Genomic DNA, 14,172 nt, shown 5'->3' on the forward strand with positions numbered 1-14,172 from the left:
TGTATTCAGTGCAGTTATTCAGCCACGAAGGTTTAATTGAGTCTTCTCTGAAAAGTAGATGCTAGTATGCGTCTGGTACTGGAACTCTCGGAAACAGTAATGCAGGTCATTTCTAAGACTTTAACAGCAAAAAACAATTGTTGGTATACAGGCATGATTATCAAGACCCGTGTTAAATTCTCTCCTGGCATTACAATAACATGTTCTCTGTGAGACTTCCCTTCAATGAGTAGAAACAGTAAAGACAAAATACTGTTTTAAGAACGATAAAGTAGAAACAGGACTGATTCATGTGTTGATTTGCTAATAAACAATTATTTTGAATAACTAGTGATAATGATCGCTTTCTCATCAGAATCTGATACAGTTTGATATCACAAGAGGAGTGACAATGTAATGTAATCTTTACGAGATATTCACATGGACACAATTGTATTGCCTTAGATTTCTCACACTGGAGTCCAGGGATTTTGATTCTCACACTAAAATATTTCCAAGAACAATCTCTCCCTGTCCTTTGCCTGCTATATTTGGATTAAGGTCCAAACTCCAGGGTGAGCGTGCAGGCTACCGCCTTTATTACTACAAGGTCTACTATCCTCCGCTCGAACCAAAAGTCTCATCGACCTAACATCATGAGATTACGACGAAGAATAGAACAATTTGAACCAGAAAGTGAAAAAGCCGCTCGACTGAAGAACACAAATGTTGGTTTATCATCTTTATTGTTCTGCTTTGTTATTGCTTGTATACATGTCTGTGTATTATTTGGATTTAGTATCCACTTAATTGGTATTTGGTTGCCTATGAAATAGCAAGTGGCTGCACCCTCTCGTGACACAAAGGGGTATTAAAACACTAACTTGGCTGCAATTAGCCAGGTAGCATACTAATGTTTTCATCCACAACTTTATTATGCTTATTCTTTTACATTTTTTTTGTTTTTTTTTTGTTTTACCCAAAGCGCTCAATGCCGTACATCACTATTTCATGTCGGACTGACTCTAAATGCACAATTTGCAAGATTTTCATCTCTCCGATGCCACATGACATATAATTCTTTGTTTCATGTTTAACTTTCAGTTTGTGAAAGGTTTCATTAGCTTGGTAAGTCATGTGCTTTTGACAAAGCCAGCAACCTTTCACTCTATAATCTATCGGTGTCATCTTTGCTACAGTATGAATTGCCTTTTATGCATCTGTTCAATTGCACTGCTAAGAAGATAATGCATCTTTGTCAGACCGTTTTAAGCCACGGGGAGAGTAAACGCCAGACACACTTATTATTAATACCAAACAGGTATTTTTTTTTTTCTCCATTCCATATAGCGCTATACCATTGCTTTCCTCGGCCGATGCTGCCGCTTCTTTTGGTCAATGGAACTATGTTGCACATGACTCTTGAGAATATGACTGGTATTCATGTCACCCTCTTTAACCTTGTAACTATGACAAACAAAATGTTCAGCTCCAGTTATATAACTGCCTGCACAGACGTCATCACCCTTGCTTCTGTCGATGATCTTTTGCTCCAAAGCACAGAGTGATTGTCCTCGGTAGCTTCAGGCTTCAGATCCACTGGGGCTTGATTAAGACGTTTTGTGATTCCAAAAGCAGTTATTTATTTATTTCATGAAAAGGCTGCCTTGTTCTAGTTGTGGAACCTGTCTCAATGTGAGGATTTGATTCATATCTTTTCATTTGTGGCATGAAATGACTATAATCAATGGAGATAAACATCTGAAGAGTGCATGAGGCGTTATGAATGACATGGCAGTAATGTACAAGGTTTTTTGTTCGGCACAATTTACTCTGCTAACCTTAGATTTGTTTGATGAGTGGCTCATCATTCAGTAAATAGTAAATATCTAATCCACATAAAGCAAGTAAAACTAGCATGACCGCGATCGTGCAGCCTGCTATACGCGGATTTGTCTTTCATTTATCTGTGATTGAAAAGCTTCCTGTTGAATTTATCTGATTTCACTGGACACAAGGTACAGCTTTTTATCTTTCTGTGACAAAAGAAATTACTTTGAATTATTGGGTGTGGCTACATTTTGCATTTCAGATGAAGAAAGAAAAAAAAAAATGGCTTCAGAACATGTGTGGGCCCGGCCCATGTGTTTGACCTAGATGTGATTCAGCTCTTTGTTTCTGGGTGTTGGCTATATGTGTATCACCATTTTGTTTGTGTTGAGTCAAATACTCCAAAAGACTTTGCCGGGTCTATGGCAGAACTAAAACTGGCACTCCCAGGTGGGTTTTGCTGTTTTTCAGCAGGTCATATGTGCCCTGTAATCTCAAAGTAAAACTTGGTTGTTGAATTAGACGAATGTGGTGCTGAGAGTTTTTCATCCAGGCTGTGTTGTGAAAAATATGTAGATTTTTCACTTTAGAAAATGAATGTGAAAGTATAGCATGAGATGAATTCTTGAGCAAAGGTACTGAAATATAAAGAAAATGTTAAAGTACTGTACAGCTGTATTAAACATGATATCATATGAAGTAAGCAGTTGAGTTGTGGTAGCATGAATTGCTTTATTTACTAGTTTGGTTCATGTGTTCTCCCAATATATCAGTTTATCCTCTTCATGTTGTTTTGTTGCCAGGTAACAAATACAAAACACATACAAATAAATATACTTAATATTGTCTCCCCTTTCTTCTAAGTTATTTTTTTTCTAGAAAACTGTTTTCTATAACCTGAAATACCTCATTTAGCTTAGGCCTTCTTAGGCTATGGCATGAATGCTTTGCTATGTATAGATCTTTCAAGTGCCTAACTATTTATGTGGCTTATTCAACATGCACTGTGTATTGAACATTTGTATTGATTCTACAGAATCACTTGTTGATCATGTTTATAAATCTTTAGATCAATCTTGTTCCATCATGTATAACCAGTTTAAAGGAGCTTTTTCTTTTCATTTCGGGAGCTGATAATGATTATGGCTTTTGCTGAAGGACACTTAAGCTGAATCATGACCCTAAAACGTGATTTCTGCTCCAACTAGACCAAAGGGCCATTGGCTGTCTGAATGCCTTTGCACACATTTCCACTCAGATGTGATATACTCTTTAAGCATGAATGAGGTGGTTACAATCATGGGAATGTTGCGAAATATAAAATTGAGGAAAGTAGTTGCTGTGGCAATTTTTTTTCCGGCGCATTAAGGATTCTGCCTGGTAACATTAAAAATGTAGATGCTATTAACTCACTTTCTCCGCCAGGGAGCTGTAGAATTTCAAGTCAGGGCACAGGTCCTAAGATGGATAAAACATGTGTTCCACTGGTGACTATATGTGTTATAGATCAACTTGAATGTTAATTACCTAAATAAAAAAAATAAAACAAATATATATCAATATCAGTGGGTGATGTGGTAGAGATTATTCTGTTTGATAGGTGGGAGATGAGAAATAAATTGGGCCAGATTTAGATTTGCTTCTGTGCTTTTTATTCTGCACAGTTCTTCACAGAGTTACTAACAAGTGCTTGAAAGGAGAAGGAGCACTGTAATATGCAGGGTGAGTGTGCATCGTGCTCAGTTCCACTAAAGCCCCCCCCCGTCCCTGACCTCCGCGACACCTGTGGGCAAGAGGGTGCATCTGCTGATAAGAGCATCCTGTTGTAAATACGCTATCTCACAAACATTCCTTCACGCCACATAAGTCACAGAGCCACAGAGAAGTATCACTTTTCCACTTCAGTGCAGCAGCAGAACACAGACTCAGTAAATGTCTATTCCGGTGGTTTGTCAGTGATGCCTTCAAACTCAGCTTCAGCCAGAGAGACGTCCGTCTGTCCATCTCAACTCAATTTGGGTGGTTATGTTGTTAGAATGGGTAATCTTTTAAACCAGAGCTCGATCCCCCCCATCTCGTTCTGTCCATATGTCAAAGTGTCCTTGTGCAAGACACTTAACTCCAAGTTGCCTGTAATCATGTTCAAAAGCAGAGCATTTTAGTGTGAATGATAGTGTGGTGAAGTGGATGAATGGCACTGCTCATGTAAAAGTGCTTTAAGAAAGCTGTAACAGTAAAATTCACTGTGATTTAATTAAATTTGATTTATTTCTATAAATTAACATTCGAAACTGATGCTTGTTATCTGTTTCCAAGACAAAATTGTGATTTTCTCTTCTTTCTTTTCTATGCTGATTTCTTCTCTTAAAGTGAACCTAACTTAAGTCTAACACGAGAGATATGTGCTTTCAAAGGAAAGCTTTGGAAACAGGGGAAGACGGTGTTTCATAACAGGGAAAATTAACAGCAATAGATAGGAATGGAGACATAGGGTCATTTTTTCCATGGACTGCTTGTGAAAGGCTATTTGAGTTCACTTCACTGTCGGTTCATAATCGAGAGTCTGGCTATGGTTTTACAGAATGTGCACTGTTGAATTTCTAACGGTCTAATTTTTACGGTTATCAGCGTGAAATGTCTTAATCGGGGGCGATGCCAAAGATTCATGGCACTTTTACAATCCTGAATTTGATGAAAGATGTAACCTGCGAGCTAAGCTTGAGACAGTGGTGGAAAGAAAGAGCCGTGTTGCCCTTTCCACCCATGCCCTAGAATTGTGACCCACATATTTGCTCACACACTGCCTTAGGTAATTGCATCTTTTCCTGAGCAGCAGCAGACAATAACAGGCCTGAAATAATTTGGTGATTCATTTGGAATTGTTGGAAAAATATAATTATGAGGAAATTTCAGAGTAGATCTACCTGGCAAAAGGATGTTTGCTTTATAGGTCGGCTTTGTCTCTGAAAGGATGCGACCACCCACGGTGAGTTTGTGCTGTGTGGTGAAAGTGTAATTACAGGGCATCTTTGGGCATGGCATCATCACAACGTAAACATTGAATAAGTGGAAGAAAACTGCTTAAAATGTACCCTCTTGAGTGAGATTGATCTCTCTTTATACTGAAATTGTTGCCAATCACTCAGTTATAGTTATAAATTAAACTTGCATATACAATATTGTCTATATCCATTTGCCCAGGGATTCTGCCAAAATAGAAGCATCCACTTCATGAAAGTAAAATGGAAATGGCTCCGTAATTACAGCCAGTAATACGTCATTTCTTGCCGGCATAAAGGGACGTCTGTGTTTTGTGTGCGGGTGGGTGAGTGTCTTCGTATATGTGTGCGCGTCTTCTTTTCCTTGCACACAGCAGGTGAGGACGTAAACTGCACTGTGACAGGATTGTCCTATCTATGTGTAGAGCTCAGAGTGGAAGGGTTCAGCTGTTGCCCAGGGGAGGATTAGTGGAGAGCTGCTGTTTGTTTCAGACGGACAGTGCGAGTGGGAAAACACTGCTGAGGAAGGGCTTCAGTGACTTGTTTCTGTAGTTAGCTGGGCAATTTTGCATTGTAAGAAAATGTGGTTTGCGGTACCATTATTAAAAACATCCAGGAAATAGTTTATTTTTTCTTGCTCTGCTGCTGATTGAGGTCTGGAGCTTCAGCCAATTGTGCTCCATCGCTGCTGAATAACATGGCGCAAAATGTCCTTGACCCGAGTCTTGTGTAACTTACACAGGACTGAAGAATGGTTATGTGTGAATGTCTAACCACTACGTTTATAAGGCGATACTCTTCAGTTTTGGGGGGATGAGTGTCTGATTATGAAGAAATACTCTTGTCTTCAAAGTTCTAGTTTGTTTATTACAAGGAAAGATCATTTCACGTGAGACTGGAGCCTCTTACTACCTAAAATGGGATTTGTTGGTATGATCACACATCTGTGGAGAATTATTTGCCTTTTTTCCTTTATCTGTAATGTCGCTGGATAAAAATGTTGATCCCAAAGATAAACATTTGTCTAATTATTGTTAGTCGTGGAAAATGAAGTTGAATCAGGCATCTCAGCTGGCACCGAGTTAAAAGCAGGAAGCGTATCTCCAGAAAGGTCGCCTACCACTTGATTAATATTCAGTAGCCGGACAAATGGGTTTCTGAGCTGTGTATGAAAGAAATCTCCCAGACCTGAAGAAAAAGGAAACCAGCAGCTTGATGGACATAGCTGCCTTGGTTGGGGGAAAGTAGACACCACACGTAGTTACCATGGGAACACAGAGTGAACAGCAGTGCCACAGTCTAATTAATGACAGTCAGTGCTTCAGCAGAGGGCCACGGTGACATCATCAATACCAGCACCACAGATGTAGCTCAAGGCAATATGGCTTAATGTCGGAGTGATTATAAAAATAATACACTTCTTTCACTCATGTAAGTGGTAATAGTCTGGACGTGGACGCAAGACGCAAGGAACACAACAATGGACATTTATTATGTAGTGACGCCTGGTTATGAGCACTAAATGTCATCTCATTATCCAATCGCATGACCTACATAAAAGAGCGGAACTAATCTCTATGTAGGCGGATGGTGAATAATGCAGTAAAATGTGGGAGATCTTTATGAATCTTAGATGTCTCACACTTGTTGGTTGCTGGCAAAGCAACAATTAACTAAGGAATAATATCATCACTATTGTTATTTTTATGGTGCTATACTGAGTGTATACATTTGTATGTTTAGAGTAAGTTACTAAAGCACTGACTTGATTTTACAGATTTGCAAAAGTCCTCATTTATTTGAGCTGTCACCAGTTGACTCATCAGCTCATCACTATGGAGCAGGTTGATTCTGTGCGATGATCTCATTAAATGTATCAGTGAAGTGTAGATATTTCTGGCTTGACTGCACAGTGTGTCCAGCCCTACTTACACAAAACACGCTATGGGTGTGCTGCTCATGCTTGTCGGGTTTCGTCCCCTTAAAACGAACTCTGGTGCGACTGCAGTCTGTTGGCCAAGGCATGAATCTAAATCCTGCTGCTCACCAAACAGGAGTTGGAACCACGGATCTGCTTCCATGTGAACTCTGGTGCTCAGTTCTGGCCAAAAACGTATTAGCAGACCACACACAGGATGTGAACGACGTCAGAATCTCTCTCCCTCTTTGCAGCATCTTCTTGTTGTTGGTCTACACAGTTGAGAAATTCCCGCTGTTGTTTTGACTCCTTTATAAGTTTCTTGACCTCCTGATGAGTTCTCCATTGGTAAAAATAACGCCGCATTAATCCTACAGGCTTGCATTGTTTGCAACTCAACAAGCCATCATTATTAGGGAGGATACGGAAGTTATATGTTACACTGTACATCACATCAGTTGTTCAACTTGTTTGCATGATGGCAGGATACCAACGTGAATGCAGGACAAACCAGACTGGTGTTGTTTTATTCTGAATCTTTCTGGTTCAGACCATTGTGCCACAGTACCAGTGTGAAAACTGCTTGCCTCACCGTAACTCTGGACCTGACGGCTTCTGATTAGCGAACACTCATTTACTTTTTTGCCAGACCGGTTGGAAAAACACACAGTGTCTGAGCCCGCAGGTACATACAGAAGGCAGCGGCAGAGCCAGAGTGTCTGCGTTTATCAAATAATGATTTATGGATTTTCTCTAGAACACTGTATTAGACTTTTTAAATCACATAAAAGGTCCAGCTGAATTTCAATATGCTATCCATCCATGTATCTTCTATACATGTTTATCCAACTCAGGGTACCGACCGGGGACTGAATATAAGCAGAGGCATGGTCTTCAGTCCATTGCCAGTCCACACACACACGCTTCACACATAAAATCACTTCAAGCTTCAGAACTGTTATTATGGGAGTAAAACAGAATACACAGCGAAAATTCATGCACATACAGAAGATGCAAGCCCCACACAGAGAAGACCCCCGGCTGAACTATTCTCACTATACAAGACAAGAGTGCTGACCTCTACAACCACTGCAATGTAAAAATTAGAAGAAGAAAGAATTCAATGTACTACATGGGTTTGGTAGAAAATGGGTTGAAAGGCCAAAAAAAAAAAAAAAAAACCTTCATGAAATAAATAAATCTAGTTATTTTGCAGGGGAGAAAATGTCAAAATGTAGTTGCCTGTTCTGATATAAACTTTAAACCTTTGCCCCTCTCGTCTGTATTATTGTTCAGTGTCAAACTCAGGCCAGACAGACTGGCAAATATGACTGTTCTTAGTTTATTGAGTTCATGTTGCATGATTTCTGGGTGCAGAAGGTCAATTTTGAAATGTTCTGTCCATCCTATCACGTGTGTACTTTTTAATGTATGTTTCTAGGTGCTTTTCATTTAAGCATGTATTTGTCAGCTTGTGTTGTTATCTGATTGTCTGAATTATTCTGTGTGTTTTTTTTGTTGGTTTTTTTTCTTGTTCTGGTTCAGTCTTTGGACCGGGTTGCTGAATTTAGTGTGATTCTGTATGTCTGACTTACCTTCCAACTCCTCGCCTGTCTTTTTCTTGACTGGCAAATATTTTATAGAAGAGAGCAAACCAGAACAAGAAGTGTGATCACACGGTGAGAGCTGCTCACAGAAAGAGCCCACGCTGAATGGATGTGAATTGAAAGCTGTGCGGTGCAGTGGGGGACCTCCGCGGTGCCTCGTGGCCTCACTCCGTCTGGTCTCGCTGAATTGAAACAAGCGAGGCATTTTCAACTTAAACAGACCATGGAACATTTTCCTTCATTTGATTTTTGACTTATTTGTCATTTACTTACGTCATTTTAACTGTTTGGTTGGACGTTCAGCAGACGCTATCACTGCTCAGCCATCACTTTCATATATGCAAAATGAAGGACTCATTGTGTACAAAAGATGTTTGAAACTTGTGTGAATACACACTCTCAGTTCTCCAGTTATCTTATAATGGCTGCACCATAACACAAACACATATCCTGTCATTATAAAAAAGAAAATTCAAGTGCTGATTGAGCTGTTGGATCCAGAAATGTAGCTGGTGAGGCTGGTATAAGCCAGTGGAAAACATCAGAGGCTGGCAGGGTTTCTATGACTCCCTTTCTCAGTTAAACAAGGCATTAAACTGATAGCACTGGGTAAATTTGGGTGGTTTACCAACTCCTAAATGGATACATTCAGGAATACACAGAATTTTTTACTTCAATTGAGATTTGATCCGTCGTTTTTGCCAGTACAACATGTACACCTCAGTTATAATCGTGTCAAAACTTGGATATTGGTTTATAAGCGAAGCATGAAAGCTCGGTAAAAAAGAGAAAAACTGGATAACACACAAAGCACGGAAAGCTTTGAAAATGAAATGAAGGCTCTTGATATAAAATAGGTCAAGAAAGTCACAGTACACTGGGAGTGTAATTTGAGCAATTACTGACTTCTGAAGCCATGACTTTGGAGAAATATGATATTACAGTATATGCACCGTTCATGTGATCCCCAGTTGCAGCTGTACAAACTGTACATCGACTATACTATACTATACTATACTCTATAACTACTTTGAAAATTGATGATATCCGTTATTTAATATAAAGAGCTCTGAGCATGCTCTGAAGTAGAAACTGCAATCTTACAATAAATTACACATTTCTAACTAATCTCAGCAATACATTTGATGAAGCTTGCAATGAGACTTTACTTCAGTTATTTAAGAATAATTGTAGTGAAGTCACAAGGAAAACTAAACAGTGAAGTTCCATCATGTCATTCAAGTTAGCGTTGCAATCTGGATTACAGTGACACTGCTTTGATTAAAAAAAAACAAAGCAACGAAATACAGCACTAAACAGTGATGTTCAGGGAAACTGAAAAGGTAAATGCTTGTGGTACATTCCTTACTGGACACCAGAAGCACCGGAAAATAGTAGTTGAAAATTACTCAAACTCAGAAATTACTCAAACTCAGAAATGTTCTTATTCTTATTCTTATTCTTATTCTTATTCTTATTCTTATTCTTATTCTTATTCTTATTCTTATTTTTATTCTTGTTCTTATTCTTATTCTTATTCTTATTCTTATTCTTATTCTTATTCTTATTCTTATTCTAATTCTATTATTAAGCCAAAACTGCACCTTTTATGCCAATTACAAAGAAAAAAAGAGAACAATTTGTGTTAGTTTTATATGATGTTCAGTATGATTAATATGAGAAAGAGACAATCTTAACTGAAGCGCTGTGCTCATAAATTATTCTTCTGGTTCGCTCATATCTGTTTCCAGGGACAAATACCAATGAAATCCTTGCACTTTCGAGGTCTCCTCTTGAGCCAGATTAGTCGCGAAAATCAGCACCACTACAACAGCTGCAGTCTGAATTGGCCGTGGGGAAAATGTGACTCATTATATTAAGGCGGTCTCCGAGACGAGCGGTGTGCACATCGAACATGGACTCAAATGCCGTGCCTGATGTTCTGGTACATCCGGGGAGAAAATCCCATCATAACATAAACAAATGAGAAAGTGCCAGATGCAGCTCTTTAATTACTTTTATTTTAAAATCAAGTGCCCTCAGAAAATGTTTTAGTCGACTTTGAAGCGAGTTTTCTTTTGTTAGTAAGCGATACAAAATAGTGTGTTTTGTTCAGAAATCCACAAAACACATTGACAGGGATTTACAAATTCAGGTCACATGATAAAAGATTTAGACTGAGGTATTATTTTGTTATAAAACATCTTAAAACTGGTTACTCTGACTTATTTTTGCACCGGCTTGACGTGGGCATGGAATAATTCAGTCGTCGCTGGCAGTGTTCACAGTGAGTACAGTATGAGGATCTTCATTAGTCGAGTTGAGAACATGCACTTAAGGCTCTCTGATGTCTGAGATGAACCTGTCAAAGCAGTTGATTCTCATGTGCTCCGTATGCTGCACACACATGACAACTGGCTTTCATCGCACGATGTCTTTCCATCAGGGCATTGAATTAAAAAGAAATGATGTGAGGTGGAACGATGGGAAGGCATCAAAGTTGAATCTTGAAAACTGTCTTATAATACAATGTTCAGGTTTTATCTGATTGTCAGAGACTAAAAGGCACGCAGCCGTCTCAGGATTGCAACGAAGATGCGATGAAAAAATAAAAAAGTATAACTTAACAGGATATGACAATATGCGCCTATTAAACATCAATACCCAAGCTTTATCTATTTTTTAAGTGAGTAGTACACAGCAAAAGAGTGCTTTAATGGAATAGCATGTTAGACTCTTCTATTCATGGCATTGTAAGATATTTATTTAGAAATGATTAAAAGCAAAACTTTATAGGCAAGTTACATTTTATTACATTTGACCCTGGATTTACTATTGTATACTAATTAATGACCAATAAACTTATATTGCCATTTAAAATAGTCTTTATTGAACAAACTGTGATTTTTTTTTTTTTTTTTTGCATAGCAAACCCTAAATCCTTAATTCAACTCAATTATATTTCTATTTCACCAAATACAACAATCCCTTCTCGGCACTTTTACATAGATAAATGTCACCATGAATACAATTACAGGCCACATATTTAGCAATAAACTCTACATCAGGAATGTCAAACAAATTTTCATTCAGAAGCAGTATATACAGGCCATTTTGATCTTGAGTCGGCCTTACCTTTCAAATTGTAGCATAATAACATATCAATAACAGCAATTCCAGCAACACAAAGGTTGGCAAAAACGTTTTTTTTTTTTTTTTGCAGAGAACAGTAGAGCAGCAGCACAATATATCACAAATGTATTCAGCATTCACAATATACATATTGCAATAGATGGACTGAACTGTGTGCAATAAGCGTGTATGCTATGTCAACATTCATTAGCCCAGTGAACATTATGTCAACATATTGATTCCCTTGTTTTAACATGACCTGGTGGCATCAGGCCAGAAGTCGGAGGCGCAACGGATCAAGGATAAATGACTGAATGCTTCTGATATGCTGCTGGTGGGAACTGCAGACGCATATGTGATCAACATAAATGAATGAATGAATGAATGAATGGATGGATGGATGGATGGATGGATGGATGGAGGGATGGATGGGTGGATGAATGAATAACACGGTGCAGTTGATTGTGGTTGATTGGGTTATTTTGAAGTATGTGTGCCCAGAAGCACAAAGAAATCAACACCATATACATTGTTGCATATCAGCATTCAGAAGTTCACCCTCATAGAGTATATATTTCACGCTAAAGGCTCAGGCATCAGCGTCGTTATGTCTGCTACTGTGAATAACTGAATAAATTAGAAACAGGACTCATTGTCATTCATGCACATAATATTTTAGCCAGATTGGACCCACTTATTGGGCAGTTTTGATCGTATATTTGACCTCATTGAATGCAGCTGCAATCAAGGCGTTACTCAGATTAATCAGATTGACAGCAGTAAGGTTCACCACCTAACATGTCAGCTAAGTGAAGCATAAAATCAGTAGCAGTGGCTGCTCGAAACAAACAGTACACTCTGTTGGAGACTGCACAATTTAGATTAACTCTGGCCCGGCTAATGCACTGATAATTATGACGATCATAAAGTGATAGGGATGTTAGCAGAGTCTAAAGTTTCTTGTTGTTCTTATCGGAAAGTAAACAGATTGTCTCTCGGCGCTCTCTTTCAGTGGGCTTGGAGAGTCTCAGCTTGTGGTTTTCACGCCTGCATCTGTGGCCATTTGTGTTACGATCTGACAGCAGCAGAAATATTTGGAGCCTGTCCATTATGAGCTCTTGAAATTAGTCATGCAGACTGCTGACCCACATTTGGGACTTCATCTGAGAAAGAACGCAACCAGGAAGTTGAAAAAAAAAGACAGAGAGAGAGAGAGAGAGCGAGAGCGAGAGAGAACGAGAGAGAAACCATGGGAAGTGCATGGGGAAGTACGTAAGGGGGGTGTTCTGGGGTTGTTGTTTAACTTATAGGGGGGGGGGGGGGTTACTGTCATCTTGGGCTTTTGCTTCACTGTCAAATTGAAATGAATGGTTTACAAACAGGGTCAGACTGGCTAATCTGCTCCGTCCTGTTGGCAGGGAGGAGGAGGAGGCACCATTACCTCCTGCATGTGCGATTCGCCTTACTGCACCAGCAGTACCTGGAAAGAGTCATTTTCCAACCCTGTCAGCTCCAGTCTGACGTTCACCCCTTCTGGGGTTTTGAGTATTCGCCCAGTTCGTTTCGCAATCAAAGAAGCTCCTTCCACACTGCCATTCACAAAATCTCCACGCAAACGTCACACCTGTAAAAATACATGATGGTGACATTTCAAGTGTGGGGGGGGGGGGGATTATTATTATTATTATTATTATGCATTTTAGCACGTGTTGAAGATTACAAATGTAGACCCCCGCCCCACCACCCACCCACCCTTCACTCCCTCCCTTCCTCCCCGGTCACCGCAGGTTTCTTTCGCCTGCTCCTGCTCGCTGCCGTCGTTCGCCGAGTATTGAGCTACCAGCTGACCTACTTTCTCTCTCCGCCGCTCGGTCCTGTTTACAAGCCGCTGCCAGCGGAGGATGTGGAGCGCAGTGCCTGGAAAAAAACACGGACACGACCCCGCAACTGGAAATACACCCCGGCCCGAAAGAGAAAAGAAAGAGGTCTTCTTCTCCCCCCCTCTTTCTCTTTTTCTTTCTTTCTTTCTTTTAAATTAGCAGTGTCGACACGGCGATTAATAACGTTGTTAACTTAAGGCGTTGTTATGCAATTCAAGTCGCTCCGTCACAAGCCGCGTTAGTTGCGCTCACCGGTTTTTTTTTCTTTTTTTTAATTATGCCGTAGTTTTCCAATGGAAATGCACGGATCGGTCAAAGTTGAGAGTGGATCTATATTTCTGCTGGCAGGCCGTCTCCCAGGTAGGTGAGATTTAAGTTAAGCTCGCAGATGAGCGCAAAAAAAAAAGAGAGAGAACGAAAGAAATGCTGTCACGTTGCTGCCGTGCGCCTCCTGTTTATACCGCCAAAGTTCACCGGTGGCCTCTTTTCCCTAAAATAATAGTAAAGGTGGGACCGACGTGACCACACACGGTCAATCGTGTTCCGCGATAACACACTGTAGGTTGAGGATTTATTTCCGAGTCTATATTTGACAGTGTTATTTGTTCCCAAGCGCTCTTGAACGCCGCTTTCTTGTTTTCAGCTCAGAGTCATCAAGTGCCCCGGTTACAAGGTTGAAATAACCTATTTTCCTCCCCAATTATTGATGACATCCCTGTAAATAGAGTCAAATCAATACATTTAATTTCTTTCATTGGTTCCCTTGAAGATGTCACAGGCAAAAAAAGAAAGAAAGAAAAAAAAAAGCTTAAATAATTTCTCAGTGA

The sequence above is a fragment of the Blennius ocellaris genome (assembly GCF_963422515.1).
Source record: "Blennius ocellaris genome assembly, chromosome: 14".
Classification (NCBI taxonomy): domain Eukaryota; kingdom Metazoa; phylum Chordata; class Actinopteri; order Blenniiformes; family Blenniidae; genus Blennius; species Blennius ocellaris.